This window comes from Myotis lucifugus, unplaced genomic scaffold, assembly GCF_000147115.1.
Source record: "Myotis lucifugus unplaced genomic scaffold, Myoluc2.0 scaffold_301, whole genome shotgun sequence".
Lineage (NCBI taxonomy): Eukaryota > Metazoa > Chordata > Mammalia > Chiroptera > Vespertilionidae > Myotis > Myotis lucifugus.
Window position 1 is genome coordinate 579,766 of NW_005871349.1, and position 15,091 is coordinate 594,856.

The 15,091-nt window shown below is 39.9% G+C and overlaps 1 protein-coding gene across 7 annotated transcripts in view; it reads left to right on the forward strand.

Moving 5' to 3' along the window:
• Positions 1 to 1,548: 1,548 nt before the first annotated feature.
• MET (MET proto-oncogene, receptor tyrosine kinase) overlaps positions 1,549 to 15,091 on the forward strand; it is a 138,898-nt gene continuing 125,355 nt past the window's right edge. For 3 of the 7 annotated variants that reach the window (XR_002832010.1, XM_023763809.1, XM_023763811.1), the window contains exon 1: positions 1,549 to 1,696. The gene's annotated coding sequence lies outside the window, so the exon portion shown is untranslated. Of the gene's footprint in view, positions 1,697 to 2,819; positions 2,837 to 15,091 lie in introns of those variants that run through there. The other 4 variants (XM_006100181.2, XM_023763808.1, XM_023763812.1 and 1 more) reach the window with 2 other exon arrangements.

Below are 15,091 nucleotides of genomic sequence, written 5' to 3' on the forward strand. Positions count from 1 at the left end.
CAAGTATGAGTAATTGTGTGTGTGTGTGTGTGTGTGTGTGTGTGTGCGTTCATTAGTTTACTCACCATTTTTTGAAAGTTGGTAATGAACCCCAAATCTGTACTCGATCTGTCCATAAATAGGCCCAGTACCCTCCAGCCACTAAATTAGCATTATTTTCTGAACCATAGTCATTGTTAAATTACGCCATGTGATATCATATGGTGAAATCTCTGGTAGGAGTGTGTTGTTTAGTCAGCCTTGCCAACCTCTTGGCATGGTGTGAAGAGCACCTGACTGGGATTTGAGCCGGGTTCTAACCTCTCTGATCTTACCAACAGCTGTGTGACCCTCTCAGGCACTCAGTTCCATCATTTGCAAAATACTTCAACGCAGGGCTGTACTATTAAGTAGGGAACTGTCCTCTTCCATAAAATTGAGGAATCATGAGGCAATCACGTTTGAGGACTGAAATTACTTTGTGTAGAGTCCCCGGCAAAGTGTCTGGCACATAGTAAGCTCTCAGGAAAACGCCAACTATTCTTCCTAGACTTTTCTATTTTCCAACCTGTAGTAAATAATTCCCGAACCTGCATAGTAAATTGTCCCCCAACTGTGACTGTCTAACAGATGCTATTATCTGAACAAGCCCTTAAGGAGAGTTGGAAAAGAGAATGCTGAGTCCTAACAGGCACTGCTGTTCCTCGGATCCCCTTACCTGTGACTGTTTTATTTTCTCTTGAAAGTTAATGTCAATTCTTATATCCAGACATGTGGGATACAAAGTTATCCTAACACAATCCTCATTACAACTACACAAGCCCTCAAACCCTTTTTTCAAATCATACGATCTCAACATTCAAGAATTACACTTTTGTTCTCTTTTGCTTGTTCATTGATGTTTGCCTAGTTATTTAATCAGCCTGTTTCCTGCTATGAAAAAAAAAATTAAGGAAACTGAGGTTTCCTCGGGGTGAAACTCCTGTGTTGTTCTTCCTTCCAGAAATCCGAGTTCTAGCAGGGGATAATCGCTGCATAATAGAATCATTGACAGTGTGTCATCCATTCCTACCTCTGTCTCTGACATGAGCTTCCTTGTTTACGTGAATGCCAAATCATTCTCTGCCGGGAGTCGGTGCCCGGCAGCTACCCAAGTCGTGGGAGAGGCAGAGAGAGCCCCGCGCTCTTCCCTCCCGCAGCGGCGGGCTGTGCGCGGGGGGGGGGGCCCGGGGGGGGGGCCCCCCCCGGAAACTTCCCCCCAGGGGGCCCCAAAAGGGGGAAAATTGGGGGCCCCTTTGGGGGCCCGGGGGGGTAAATTTTCAAAACGCCCCCGTTTTGGGAAAAAAAAAACCCCCGGGGGGGGAAAAAATTTCCCCAAAAAAAATTCACCTCTGGCCCCGGGCGGGGGGGGGCCCGCCCTCCCCCCGGGGCCCCCCCGGGGCCCAGGGCGGCGCCCCACCCGTTCCCGCTGATGTTCCCACCCCAACCGCCGCGGGTTGAAAGGGGCGGGGGAACCCCGCCCCGGGACGCGGGGAAGAGGGAAAAGATAAGACCCCCGGAAAACCCTCGCCTAGCGCTTTGTGACCAGATGCGGAGCCCAGCGGGAGGGCGCGAGCCGGACGCGGGACGACAGCTGACTCGCTTCGAGGAGGCGCGGGGCGCGCGGGTGGTCCCTGCGCGACTGACTTCGCCGCCGCCGGTTCCTGGGCGCCTCAAGGTAAAACTACCACCGCCTTCAGATCCCGCACCCCACCCCGCGCCCCAGCGCCCCTGTCTCTTTGTTCCCTAAGGGACCTGACTGCTGATCCAGAGGGGTAGGCGAGGGTAGGGGCTTCGGGAACAAGGGATGTGGTCAGGGGGGAGGTCGAAACTAGATGGAGGCTTTTCTGTTTCAGGGGTTCGCTGCAGGCGGCCACCTGTATGACTCAGAGGCGCTGGGGTAGGAGAGTGATGTATGTCTGTTCATGGCCAAGTTTCAGGGCTGCGATCTGACTCAGCCCTTAGACAAGGGATCTGGCCACCCTGTCCCACGGTGATGCTACTGTCAAGGTTCGAGCCCATAGGTTTCCTTGTTCTTAGCCCTGCTTTATCTGTATTACGTGAGGGTCCTTCCAAGGGACTGATGTTTCTGTGAAGGGCTGAATTCTTCATTTCTGGCAAATACACAGGACTTGTGATCCATCATTTTCAATTGTACCTTAGCGCTTTGCTGGGGCGCTGTGGAGGGCATCTGTCTTATTAGGTAAACAGATTATAACCAGAGGTCGGGTAGGCTGGCTAGTACTGGCCTAAGAATTGAAGCACAAATGAAAGTATTTTCACTGACTGTTGCCAGTGCAGAATTTACAACAAAGTACGGTCTCCCATTTCAGACCTTTCAATTTCAAACGAGCCGTTTACAAATTTGGCAGTTGGAGAGGATTCCAGTGGCTCATGCATGAATAGTTGCCCAATGTATTTTACCTTATCACACTTTTGTGTTCAAAGGAGCGCTGGGTAGAATGAAATATTGTCAACTTTCTTAGGCAGAATAATCGGGATACTTTAATTGCCAAATTAAGATGGCCAGGGAATATGATAGGATTGTATAAACTGACACTGGAGAGATTATATACTATCTGGACCCTCTCCTGAATTTTAAGAAGACTGTTCACATATTGTAGAGTTGGGTAGAGGTTTATTCTGTTGTTTCCGTCAGCCAGACACATGCAAATGGATTCAGAGAAACATTATATTCTTTTACAGCTAAACTATTATAGCTGATTAATGACTTTTTTCTGCATGAAGATGATCTGAACGTAATGTACATCATGTTTCTCTGTGCTACGGGGACATAAATTGTGCCTTTATGTAAACTGTAAGTGTTGCTTGGCTTATTTACAGGTACAAAGCTTTCCTTTCTAGCTCTAAGTGGATTGGGCTTTGTTTTAACATGTAAACTTCCATAATGGAACAGAAGTGAGGTGGTTTGGTTCCAACCATATACTACAAGTCTGGGTGTATTCTGTGTTCATTCTTTTGGAATTGCTGAATAACACAGGTGAGATTTACACCCCTCATAAGAAATTTTTATAGTATCAAAATATGTCTGAGTGCCTATAAAATATACTGTTGTTTTTAAAATTCTTTTCAGGTTTCACACTTAACCGTGCGTAAGCCTATAGTTATTAACCTAAAAATAGCTTTATTTTAACTGAATGTAATTTATGGTATATATAAGATGGTCTGCTGACTACTGCTCTTTCAAAGACTGCTTTGTTCTTAATACATAACAAATAGGGATTTACATTAGGTATGCCTTCAGAATTAGTGGATGAAGGATAAAGATTAGTTTATCTGAATGATAAAGATGTACAAGATTAACCACAGTCAGTCAGTATGAAAGCGCATAACTGGTATCTTCATGACTTTTAAACCTACAATGAAAAAAAATGACACTTTTTTAAGCAGGAAAAATACCCATCTTACAAATTCATTTTAAGACCTTCTAAGCATATGTTCCACTATAATCTGAAATTTTTAAAATTTGTTTTAATGAGGATTAAACTAAGAAATACATTTCAGCAATCAATTTTCTCGGCTGTTGTTCTTTTTTTTTTTTTAAGTCCAAAATAGCATTAGTCTAATTTTTCTTTTACAAATCTATACAGTAACCTCGAATAAACTTGTTCTCAAATGTGGTCATGTCAAGATAAAGTGAATAACTCAAAAAGCCTGACAGCCTCTCAGGACACACAGTGGTGGCTGCACCGATGCCTATGGTGACACACCTATAATGAGTGCATAGCTCCCTACACATTCAGGGCAGCTCCTGTCCTTCTGCCTCTTTCCTCCTCATCCCTTCCTCCCCCTCCTACCCCCCTTTTGGTCAGAGGTGCTTCCAAGCCCTTGGATGCCCCATTTCTCCATTTTCATGGTTTCTTTATCACTGTCATTAGGTTTAATGCTTCTCACCAGAACCATCTATGTTTTCTTTTTCCCAGCATCCCTAATATTTTCCTGGAGCTGCTGTGTTTGTTCATGGCATACCAAATTTCCTCATTGTGCCGCCTTAAGGGGAGAAAATATGCAGAAACTCAAGTGGTGGATGTTGAAACTGTTGTCTTTGATTCTAGCCCTCAGGACATAATTTCTTTATGGGCTTTGCTCAGTGCAAAATAAATAGTCACCTCTTAGTAATAAATGATAGATATACTGACTAATGTCAATTCAGCATCACTTGAGGTAGCAGGCAAAGTTGCTGCCAGGCCCACATTTCTAAAAACAGCTAAGAACGGTATGTAGAGCATCATATGTGTTTGGGAGTATGGGAACATTTTTTAAAAAGGAAGAAATGAGGCCCAGTTGATGTTGCTCAGTGGTTGAGCATCGACCCGTGAACCAAGAGGTCACTGGTTCCATTCCCAGTCTGGGCACATGCCTAGGTTGGGGGCTTGATCCCCAGTGTGGGGCGTACAGGAGGCAGCCAGTGAATGATGTTTCTTTCTTATCGATGTTTCTATCTCTCTGTTCCTCTCCCTTCCTCTCTCTCTAAAACTCAATAAAAACATTTTTTTAAAAGAAGAAATTAAATCTCTGTCCTCATAAGAGTTTACAATCTAGGTATACAGATAAATAACACATAAAATGGAACCAAGATCCATAATTATTGAGGGGATATCACACGAGAATGACATTGTTAGAAATCATCCCCTTTGCTATTAAATACAATTTTAGTTTTTAGTCAAAAGATTAGAACTTAAAGACCCCTTAACATTTTCAAGCTGTTTCTGAACATATCATCTTTCTGATAGTGCAGCAACCTTACAAGGTAGACAATATCTTAACTTCCCCGTATAATAGACAACAAAACTGTGCAAGAGCCTCGCTCCCATGGCTGTCTTAATATCACCATACAGCATCCGCCCAGTCATCCATGAAGGTTAGCTTTTTGAAACATTTTCACAGAAATAGGTTGGGCTCCTTAGGTTAGTGATGAATGATGAATATACATTTCTAGTCTCTAGGGGTTTTCTCACCTTCTCTTCCTCCAGTTTTTTTTCTTGCTTTCTCTTTTTGTAGTAAAGCATACCAAGACAAGCTTTGTTCACATGTGTGGGGCATTCTGCTATTATCAGATTAAGAGTTGTGAATAATTTTGTCATCTACCCTTCTATTAGAAAGCCCGTTCTCAGATATCTCCTCAGTTGTGTTCAACACTATATTCTCCTTGGAATTTGTTTCAGTAAAAACATTCGGTAAAATCTGATTACTTTGCTTTTCAAGGACAAAATGAGAAAGTATTTTTATAAGCTGTAAAATGTAATTGAGAGAAAAATCATACATCTGGCCTTTGTAGCAGGAGGTGTAAACACAGCACAATTTAAAATAAAAAAAGAAGCAGTTAACTGGCTAATCACATACCCAGGTATACATATTTCTTCTGTGATTATGTGAATTTCTGCAAGTATGTTATGGAGGATACTCCTGTTGTTTTTGATTTCTGTAATAGCTATAGGTCCCATAGAAGTTATATAAGAGCTTATGAGCCATATAAATTATATAATGGTCCATAGGATTTGAAAATGTATTTCTCCAAATATAACAAAGGATTATTATAAAATATGGCCAGAGCAATTATAAAATGTGGTCAGAGAATCACAGGTTCTAGTGAAAGCTAATTCCTGTACTCCAAGAAAGTGAGTGAGGATTTGGTCATTATGGATAATTTGTTGTGCACCTACTAGGCATAACTTGAGATTCTGACAATGCAGCAGAGAATAAAAGAGACAAAAGTCTCCGACCTCATGATGTTCTGTTCTATATTTAGGAAGGCAAACAATAAATAAAATGCATTGTATAGGAGGTGATGATAAGAACTATACAGAAGCATGAAGTGGTGGAGGGGAATAAGGGGGAACCGGGTGGTGATTGAAAAATTCAGTGGTGGGATCAGAGGAGGCCTTACTTCAAAGGCTAGAACCCGAAGGAGATGAGAAAACAACCCATGTGGAGATCTGGAGCAGGGCTTCTACTCTGCATTCCTCAGGAGTGCCCTTCTCATTTTGTTTTGTCTGGCATTACGCACGCAGTCCACGGCCGGCACAGCTGTACATGGTGCCTCTGGTTCTTTATGGGAAGTACCTGGGCAGTGCCGGCCATAGTTCACTACAGTCTCAAAATGAAGATGAAGTTGTGGCCCACATCCCTTGGTTTATGGGGTCTGGAAGAAGAGAACCCATGGTATTCTCCATTTGCCTGGTCCCATCCTTGATCAGGGATATTGCTCCACTTGGACAATTTTCCTTCTTGTTTTCCACACTATGAGCCTGGTCCAAAGGGATTTGTTGAGAGCAAAACCCATAGTCTTTGTCATGGGTCCCCCTCCATAGTATACACCTGGAGACAGCAGGGGTGGGAGGTACTTTTTTATAGCATACAGTTTCTGTCTGCTGTGCACTTCTTTCTTTCCTTTTTCTCTTACCTTCCTTGCCCCTTTCCAGTGTTAAGCCACTGTGTGGGATTCCCATCATCTTTTCTTCCTTCTTCCTCATACGCTGTCTATATCCTGTATCAAGATTTGCAAACAGCTAACCTAAATGGTAAAGTTAGTCCCTTCACTAGGGAAGGACAACCTGCTCAGAAAAAAAACGCTAAGAGGGCAGCAACGGCTTGGTATCATCAGCATTGCCATGAGGCCCAGTGTGTGGCATGTGGTGCTGTCTTTCAAATTTTCAGGAGAAGCTAGAAATCTCTCAATATTTAAATGTTAACTCAGCATGTTTAAAACTGTGTGGCTAGAGAGACAGAATGTCTGTGGGCCAGCTTTGGCTCCTGGTGGTCCTGTTTGCAATCTTGGCCATGACTACACCTGCCAATTGATCCCCTGTGTGACCTTGAGGTGCTGTGTGACCTTCAGCAGCATACTTGCCCCAAGAGCCCCAAGACCACTTCTGCAAAGTGTTTTATCTTCTATAGTTCTCAGATTTTTTCCCCTCTCTGGAACATTAGTTTAGTAATTTAAAAAGAAAAAGATACTTTAAAATTTATATATTGGCACATACTTACTTTTTCTAAACTCATCAGCCCACCACACTTTCTATCAAGCTATATATATAACTCTAAACTAGAGGGTTATCTAGCGATTTCATTGTTGAACCAAAGCAGTCATTTTCTGAAACCTAAATTCATCGTAACTTTATATGTACATTTCATATTTCATTTCCAAGTTCTCATTCAGAATAAATCCTCTCTTTGGAATACTGGCACTTTCTTGTTTCGTATTTTATTTTGTTTAGATCTCCCTGAACTTCGCCAATTGTTATTTCTCTACCATTGAAATTCAAAACGCACACTGTGTTGGTTTCAAGGGCCCTTAAAAGCCATCAGATGTGTGTTGCAATCTATTTTTCCAAAGGAGTAAAAGCTCACAGGTTGTGCACTAACTTGTTTCCTTTAGTCCTAAGAGCTTGAAATACCCAGGCTAGCGGCCTTCCGGAAGGCCACTGTGTTAGACCGGAAGATTATGTACTGTATTTCTTCCTACTATTTTAATGCAAATATAATAATATGTCATGAAGCAGTACACATATTAAGATCAGTGGCCTTTTCCTACTGTGAAATGATATTTTATTCTTCAGTAGTTGGAAATCTGAGACAGCACCTAGAACCTCAGGTCCAATTTTAAAGTTGTATGTTAAAACAAAGGAAATAATTGACTTGGAGGAATTAAGAAGTGCTCCAGTTGTTCAGTAAGACCATGAGATGGTTTTGGTTTTTAGTATTTTATTTAATATCAAGAAGAGCATTTAAAGCTGGAGGCCTTGAAATAATGTAGTTTTCACAAGTCAGAGAAAGAGAAGTGGAGTAATTTGGTTAGCAGACGGCAGGTTGCCTCCTTTTGAGGCCTAATCATGTGTGAAAGGAAAACCCAGCCAAGTTTTAGGTCCATAAGACAACTCTATCTTTAAAAATCAATCTGGGCTTTGCTCGAGACTAACGTGTTTAGACCAACATTTTAGTTCTTAAAAAGTAAACCTAGGGGTCTTTTAAAAGAAATTTAATCCATGTGTTTTTTATTCACTAAATCCTAAATCATTATCTATAAACTGTATGTCTCTCTAAGCTCTTTGATGTCTAAGAAATCTTTGAAGCCATGTTAAGGCCCCTTTTGTTCCAGAAAAATAGGAAGTTGGTTTTTACTAAGGGTCGTCGAAAATCTGAAATCTAAAATCCTGCAACCATGACGGAATGGATGTTTGAATGAGTACTAATGCATTTTTCTGATGCAATGTAAAAAATATAAGTATTTTTAAAGACCAGTCTTATTCCGTTATAATCCTTACTAACCCCGAGGACATTATTTTGGCACAACTCCTCTTTCTATTGTAATATAAAATATTACATATATATATTTAAAAAGTCCAAATATTTATTATAAGTTTATACTGGCACACAGAAGGTACTCAGTAAATATGTTGTTGAATGTTACATGAATAACATTTTCTTCTGCCAGAACCTCCCAGCTAATGTCAATCTTTCTGTTCAATATCAATATCCATCTGTCATGTCTTAGAATGACATCTATTCTGAGCCAGTGACCTGGTTCGACAAATTTTTAAAATATGCCATCTAACTAAATGTATGACATTTATTGAAATTCATTCTGTACCATGAAGCAACTGCTTTTGCAAAAAAAAGTGCTGAAAATAGGAAGGAATTCTAGGCTAATTTGATTAAGTATTCAGTTTTACCATATGCTTTCTGAAAATTGACTCTCCCCCCGCCCCCACAACACTTTTACAGTTCCTGCTATCCTTTTCACCTTGACATGCTTACTGATTGAAAACTAAGCACAGAAAGGGGCAGGTTATTTGTATCTATAAGCAAGAGCAGCAAGTTCAAACAGGCTTAGAAAACATGATGCTTTAATCCTAAATTGTCATAAGGGACATTGGACAATAATAGTGGTGTTGGGGCTTGCTCCAAATTACGTGAATGACATATCTTTGAACTTTATTGTGTGGAGAACACACCTTCTTACTCTAGTTATATTTCCTGTTTGTGAGTCTGTGCTTTCTGGTAACTAGACTTCCCATAGGGATTCAGCCCAAATATGTAACTTTAAGTACAGTTGAAAAGTACATGACTAGAGTATTAAAGCTATGGAAACAGCAACTCCTTCTGTCTCAAAGAAAGAATGAATTTAGGAGGCGCAGTACTGAAACATGTACATTGAGACCTTTTTATTATATCATGAATTTCTAACAACGTATCACATTTGGTCCCCAGAAAACTTTCCCTGATCAAAAGTGTCTTGTATCTGTGTGACATCGAGGTGCCAGAATTTGAAAATTTCTTATATCTTGGTGGGGAAAGAAAGGAAAATGGTGTTATTATGGTTTTGAAATGGAGATTCTCTTAAGTGAACCTGAAGGTTGCCGAATACATATATCATCATTAAAGCTTGTTTTGAAATTTAATTATAGATTGCACTGTATAAGGATTAACTTATTTATATAGTTTTAGGTTTGTTTTGTTTGATTTTTAAAAATATATATTTTTATTGATTTCAGAGAGGAAGGGAGAGGGAGAGAGGGAAATAGAAACATCAATGATGAGAGATCCCCTACTATGGATCAAGCCTGCAACCCGGGCATGTGCCCTGACTGGGAATTGAACCATGACCTCCTGATTCATAAGTCAACACTCAACCACTGAGCAGCACTGGCCGAGCTATTATGTAGTTTTGACCTGCTTAAGTTTTGTTTCAATGGTTAACCAGAGGACCAATAATAATTATATATTAATGTGTTTGTATACATTTATAACTAAACTAGAGGCCCGGTGCACAAAATTCATGTACTCAGGGGTGGGGCAGTCCCTCAGCCTGGTCTGCACCCTCTCGCAGTCTGGGAGCCCTCAGGGGTTGTCCGACTGATGGCTTAGGCCTGCTCCCCAGGCCTAAGCCATCAGTTGGACATCCTTAGCACTGCCGCGGAGGCAGGAGAGGCTCCTGCCACTGCCGCTGGGCTCGCCAGTTGTGAGCCTGTCTTCTGGCTGAGCAGCGCTCCCCCTGTGGGAGTGCACTGACCACCAGGGAGCAGCTCCTGCATTCAGCATCTGTCCCCTGGTGGTCCGTGCACATCATAGCAACCGGTCGTTCTGCCATTCGGTCAATTTGCATATTAGCCTTTTATTATATAGGATTATTCTTAACTCCATTGAAAAGGTCTCACAATTTGATAAATTAGCAGTCAAATGCCTCTATATTTATACTAGTACATTTGGAAATATGTAGTTCAATTTAAGAAAATTTTTGTGATAACTCTCATGTCACAGATACAGAAAATAAATAACGAAGTAGAAGACCTAGAGGTTTTTATGGGTTAAGGGAGGAGAGAAGTAAGTGGATATGCTATAGGGTCATGGGCTTGGGTGCATTGGAAATCATGAATAGAGTGTCCCATTAGGAATCAGACTGCTGCCTTACAAATAGGAAAAAAGCTGAGTACAGAATCAAGGGAAGCTCACAGGAAAATAGTAGAGCACACAATAAGCAAAGCCTGAACTTCCTCCAACTCTGTCACAGGTAGTTTTATTCTGGGAGAAGCTAGACCATAATCTACCCACTCCTAAATCAGGCCTCTTAGTTTACCCTACCCTCAGCTACTAGTAAGATTAGCAGGAATATTTAGCAAAAGCAGGAATAACTGTTAGTGTGAGTGTCAGAGGTATGTCCTAAACCGTCTATTAGTTACTTACAAACACTCTAAGTGAAAGTCTATGTTTCAGAAGAAATCGTTATATTAAAAGAAAAAGCAAACAAACTTGTAACTGTTTTACATCATTTTCACGACTAAAATTTCCTAGCATATCAGTGATTATAATGCATCTATTACAAAAGTTATGTCCCTAAAAACTGTATTCACAATTACTTTCCATTGGGATATCATCTGTTGTAGAGGTATATTAATTTTTCTTGTGGATATTATCTTGAGAACATTTCTTTGGGCCTTCAATATACAGAGTTCATGCTGGAGTGTGTGTAGGAATTGCATTTGTCATGTTCCAAACATGAACTCAGACAGTGGTCTAAAGATTTGAGGAAAGCTCATATTAGGGCCTGCTTTCACTTCCTGTCTTATTGCTCCTCTGAGAATCTTAGGTGAGCATCTGTCACTTGACTGTGGCCTCACTTTCAGGCAGAATCCCTCTAGCTCCTACTGATGGTTATCCTGGCCAAAGTGAGCTCGTGGTCCAACTACTGCCTAGTTATGTCAAAAACAGCAGACAAATAGAATCATTTAGGGCCCTCGTGAGCCTTTGGGCTTAAAATATTACCGTAGCTGGGTTGTTGTTGTTTTTTAAGGTTTTTAAATTGATTTTAGAAAGAGAAGAAGGGAAAGGAAGAAAGAGAGAGAAACATCGATGTGAGAGAGGACCATTGATAGGCTGCCTCCGGCACACACCCCGACTGGGGTCTGAACCCACAACCTGGGCATGTGCCCTGACTAGAATCAGAACAGTGACCCTTTGGTGCACGGAATGACGCCCAACCAACTGAGTCACACCAGCCAGGTCAACCCCTACCTATTTTTTAAATTGAGTGTAAAACAGTGCAATCAATATTTTAAGTTCTAACGAAAACAACTTTGCCCTAACAGAAATGAATGTGCATTTTGGACTTTTTAAAAATTAACTTTCTCTCATGTCTGAATTAAGATATTTCTAAATTCTCTTTCAGCCTCAGTAACACATACTTGTGCAGTGAAATCTGTAGATAAGGTCCAATGATTTTAAATATTCTTTGGGTGTTCAAAGAGGTTACAAAAATAATTGTTGTTTCAATTACCAGATAAATGCAGATAAAACCCCATACAGTTTCAATGAGAGGTGGCAGCCTTTGAATCTTGTGTCATAAGTTGATTAATTACTTTCCAAATGTTACTAAAGATTCTGAGTGAATAACTAAACTGGTATTTAGGATCAAGACTCTCACAATTCCTAAATGGGTTTTACTTTTCAAAGCTAGATTACCAATATATCTGATTCATTTGTTTAGCATCTTTAGACTGTTGGTTCTATTAAAAAGAGAACAGGGTATCTGTCTCAGTATGTTTTTCTTTTCCCTGAAGTTAATTTCTTGCAGATTTCAATAAAAATGGTTTTGAAATAAAAACAATCAAATGCTGACATTTCCTCTTAATAAAGGCTTATGGACCTGTGGGATTATATAAACAATGCAAGGACTTCACTACTGAGGTCGTGTTTATGGATCCATTTCATCCTCACATCTGCCTTGCGGATGACTTAGACACTCAATGAGAATGGGCATTAGAAGAGTTGTACCTCAATCGAACTTGTGTTCTTGTTTTGGTCCTTTTCTTTTTTCTCTCTTCCCATTACAATAATTGCAAACTTTCGCCATTCTCTCAAGCTCTTGAAGCTCTTTGGCTCCTCTTATTTTCGGTAAATCTTTCTTTATGGTTTAGCAGGGGTGGGGAATGACTGAGGGCCGTCTAAGGCCCACAAAATCATCTGGTCTGGCCCTGCCATGGCATTAGGGGTGAGTTAATTAAATATTTGACCAAATATAGCAGGCTGATTTTTAAGTTGATAATTTTGTGTGGCCCTCGAATGATGTTATAAATATCCAGATGGCCCGGGGCAGAAAAAAAGGTTCCCCACCTCTGGTTTAGAAACTAAACAGCCAAAGTGGCTCCATGTCACATTATTACCTCTCTGCTTCTGTCTCAAGTGACAAAATGGTCTTTTCAACCAATCGTCTTGATCCCACTCTTTCCCTCATGCTTCATCTATCCCACTTTCCTCCCAAACCCTTCCCATCTTTTAAAATATCTCTCACCTTTGTTCATTCAGCCCTTACTCAACTTCTTCTTATAGAAAGAAAGAAAAGACAGATGTCCAATATCCTAATAGGATCCTTAATACCCAATTACCTTAAATATTCACTCCTAATTCTGCCTTATCCTTTTGTTTGTTGTTTTTTATATTTATTTGAATTTATGGGGATGACATTGGTTAATAAAACTATATAGGTTTCAGGTATACAATTCTACAGTACATCATCTGCATATTGTATTGTGTGTTTATCAGCCCAAGTCAAGTCTCCTTCCATCATCATTTATTCCCCCTTTACCTTTTTCTACCTTCCCCTACCCTCCCTTCCCTCTGGAAATCACCATACTGTTGTTTGTGTTCGTGAGTCTTTTTTTCTTTGCTTAATCTCGTTCACCCTTCTCACCCAGCTCCCAATCACCTCTCTTCTGACAGCTGTGGTCTGTTCTCTGTATCCATGAGTCTCTTTCCACTTTGTTAGTGTCTTTTGTTCATTTTATTCCACATATTACCATATAAGTGAAGTTATATGGTACTTGTCTATCTCTGGCTTATTTCACTTAGCATAATACTCTCCAGGTCCATCCGTGCTGATGCAAAAGGTAAGATTCCCTTCTTTTTTTATAGCTGAGTAGTATTCCATTGTGTAAATGTACCACAGCTTTTTTTATCCACTCATCTACTGATGGGCACTTGGGCTTCTTCCAAATCTTGGCTATTATAAATACTGCTGCAATGAACATGGGGGTGCGTATATTTCTTGAATTAGTGTTTAGGGTTTCTTTGAATATATTCCCAGAAGTGGAATCACTGGGTCATAAGGCACTTCCACTTTTAATTTTTCGAGGCAACTCCTTTTGTTTCCTTTGCCCAAGACAGTACCTCACACAAAATATTTCTATGAGAAATTTCCGGTATTTTTCTGCCTATGTTTTCTTCTAGGATTTTTATGGTTGCAAGTCTAACATGTAAGTCTTTAATCCATTTTGAGTTTATTCTTGTGTATGGTATAAGAAGGTGGTCTACTTTCATTTTTTTGCACATATCTGTCCAGTTTTCCCAACACCATTTATTGAAGAGACTATCTTTATCCCATTGTATGTTTTTGCCTCCTTTGTCAAATAGTAACTGACTATAAAGGCATGGGTTTATTTCTGGGCTCTCTATTCTGTTCCATTCATCTATATGTCTGTTTTTATGCCAGTATCATGCTGTTTTGATTACTATGCCCTTGTAGTATAGTTTGAGATCAGGCAGCGTGATTCCTCCAACTTTGTTCTTTTATCTCAAGGTTGCTGAGACTATTTGGGGTCTTTTTTAGTCCCATATAAATTTTTGAATATTTGTTCTAGTTCTGGGAAATATGCCAGTGGTATTGTGATAGGAACTATGTTGAATCTGTAGATTCCTTTGGGTAGTATGGACGTATTAATGATGTTAATTCTTCCTAACCATGAACATAGTATATGCTTCCACATATTTGTATTTTCTTCAGTGTCTTATAATTTTCCAAGGACAGGTCTTTTACATCCTTGGTTAAATTTTTTCCCAGGTACTTTATTATTTTTTGAAGCAATTGTAAATAGGAATGTTTTTTTACTTTCCCTTTCTGATAGTTCATTACTGGTATGTGAAAATGCAGCTAATTTCTGGATATTTATTTTGTATCCTGCTACTTTACTGAATTCATTTATCAGTTCCAGCAGTTTTTTGGTGGAATCTTTAGGGCTATGTATACACAGTATCATGTCATCTGCAATAATGACAGTTCTACATCTTCTTTTCCAATTTGAATGCCTTTTATATCTTCATCTCTAATTTATTGTAGCTTGGACTCCCAGTACTATGTTGAGTCAGAGTGGTGAAAGTGGACATCCCTATCTTGTCCCAGATCTTAAAGGAAAGGCTTGTAGATTTTACCCATTGAGTATGATGTTGGCTGTGGGTTTGTCATATATAGCCTTTATTAGTTTGAGGTATGTTCCCTCTATTCCCAGTTTGCTGAGAGTTTTTATCATAAATGGGTGCTGGGTTTTATCAAATGTTTTTCTGCATATTTTGATATGATCATATGGTTTTTATCCTTCATTTTGTTTATGTGGTATATCACATTTATTGTTTTGTATATTGTATCAACCTTGCATCCTCAGAGTAAATTCCACTTGACTGTGGTATATGACCTTTTTAATGTATTGGTGGATCCCGTTTGCTAATATTTTGTTGAAGATTTTAGCATCTGTGTTCATCAGTGATACTGGTCTGTAATTTTCTT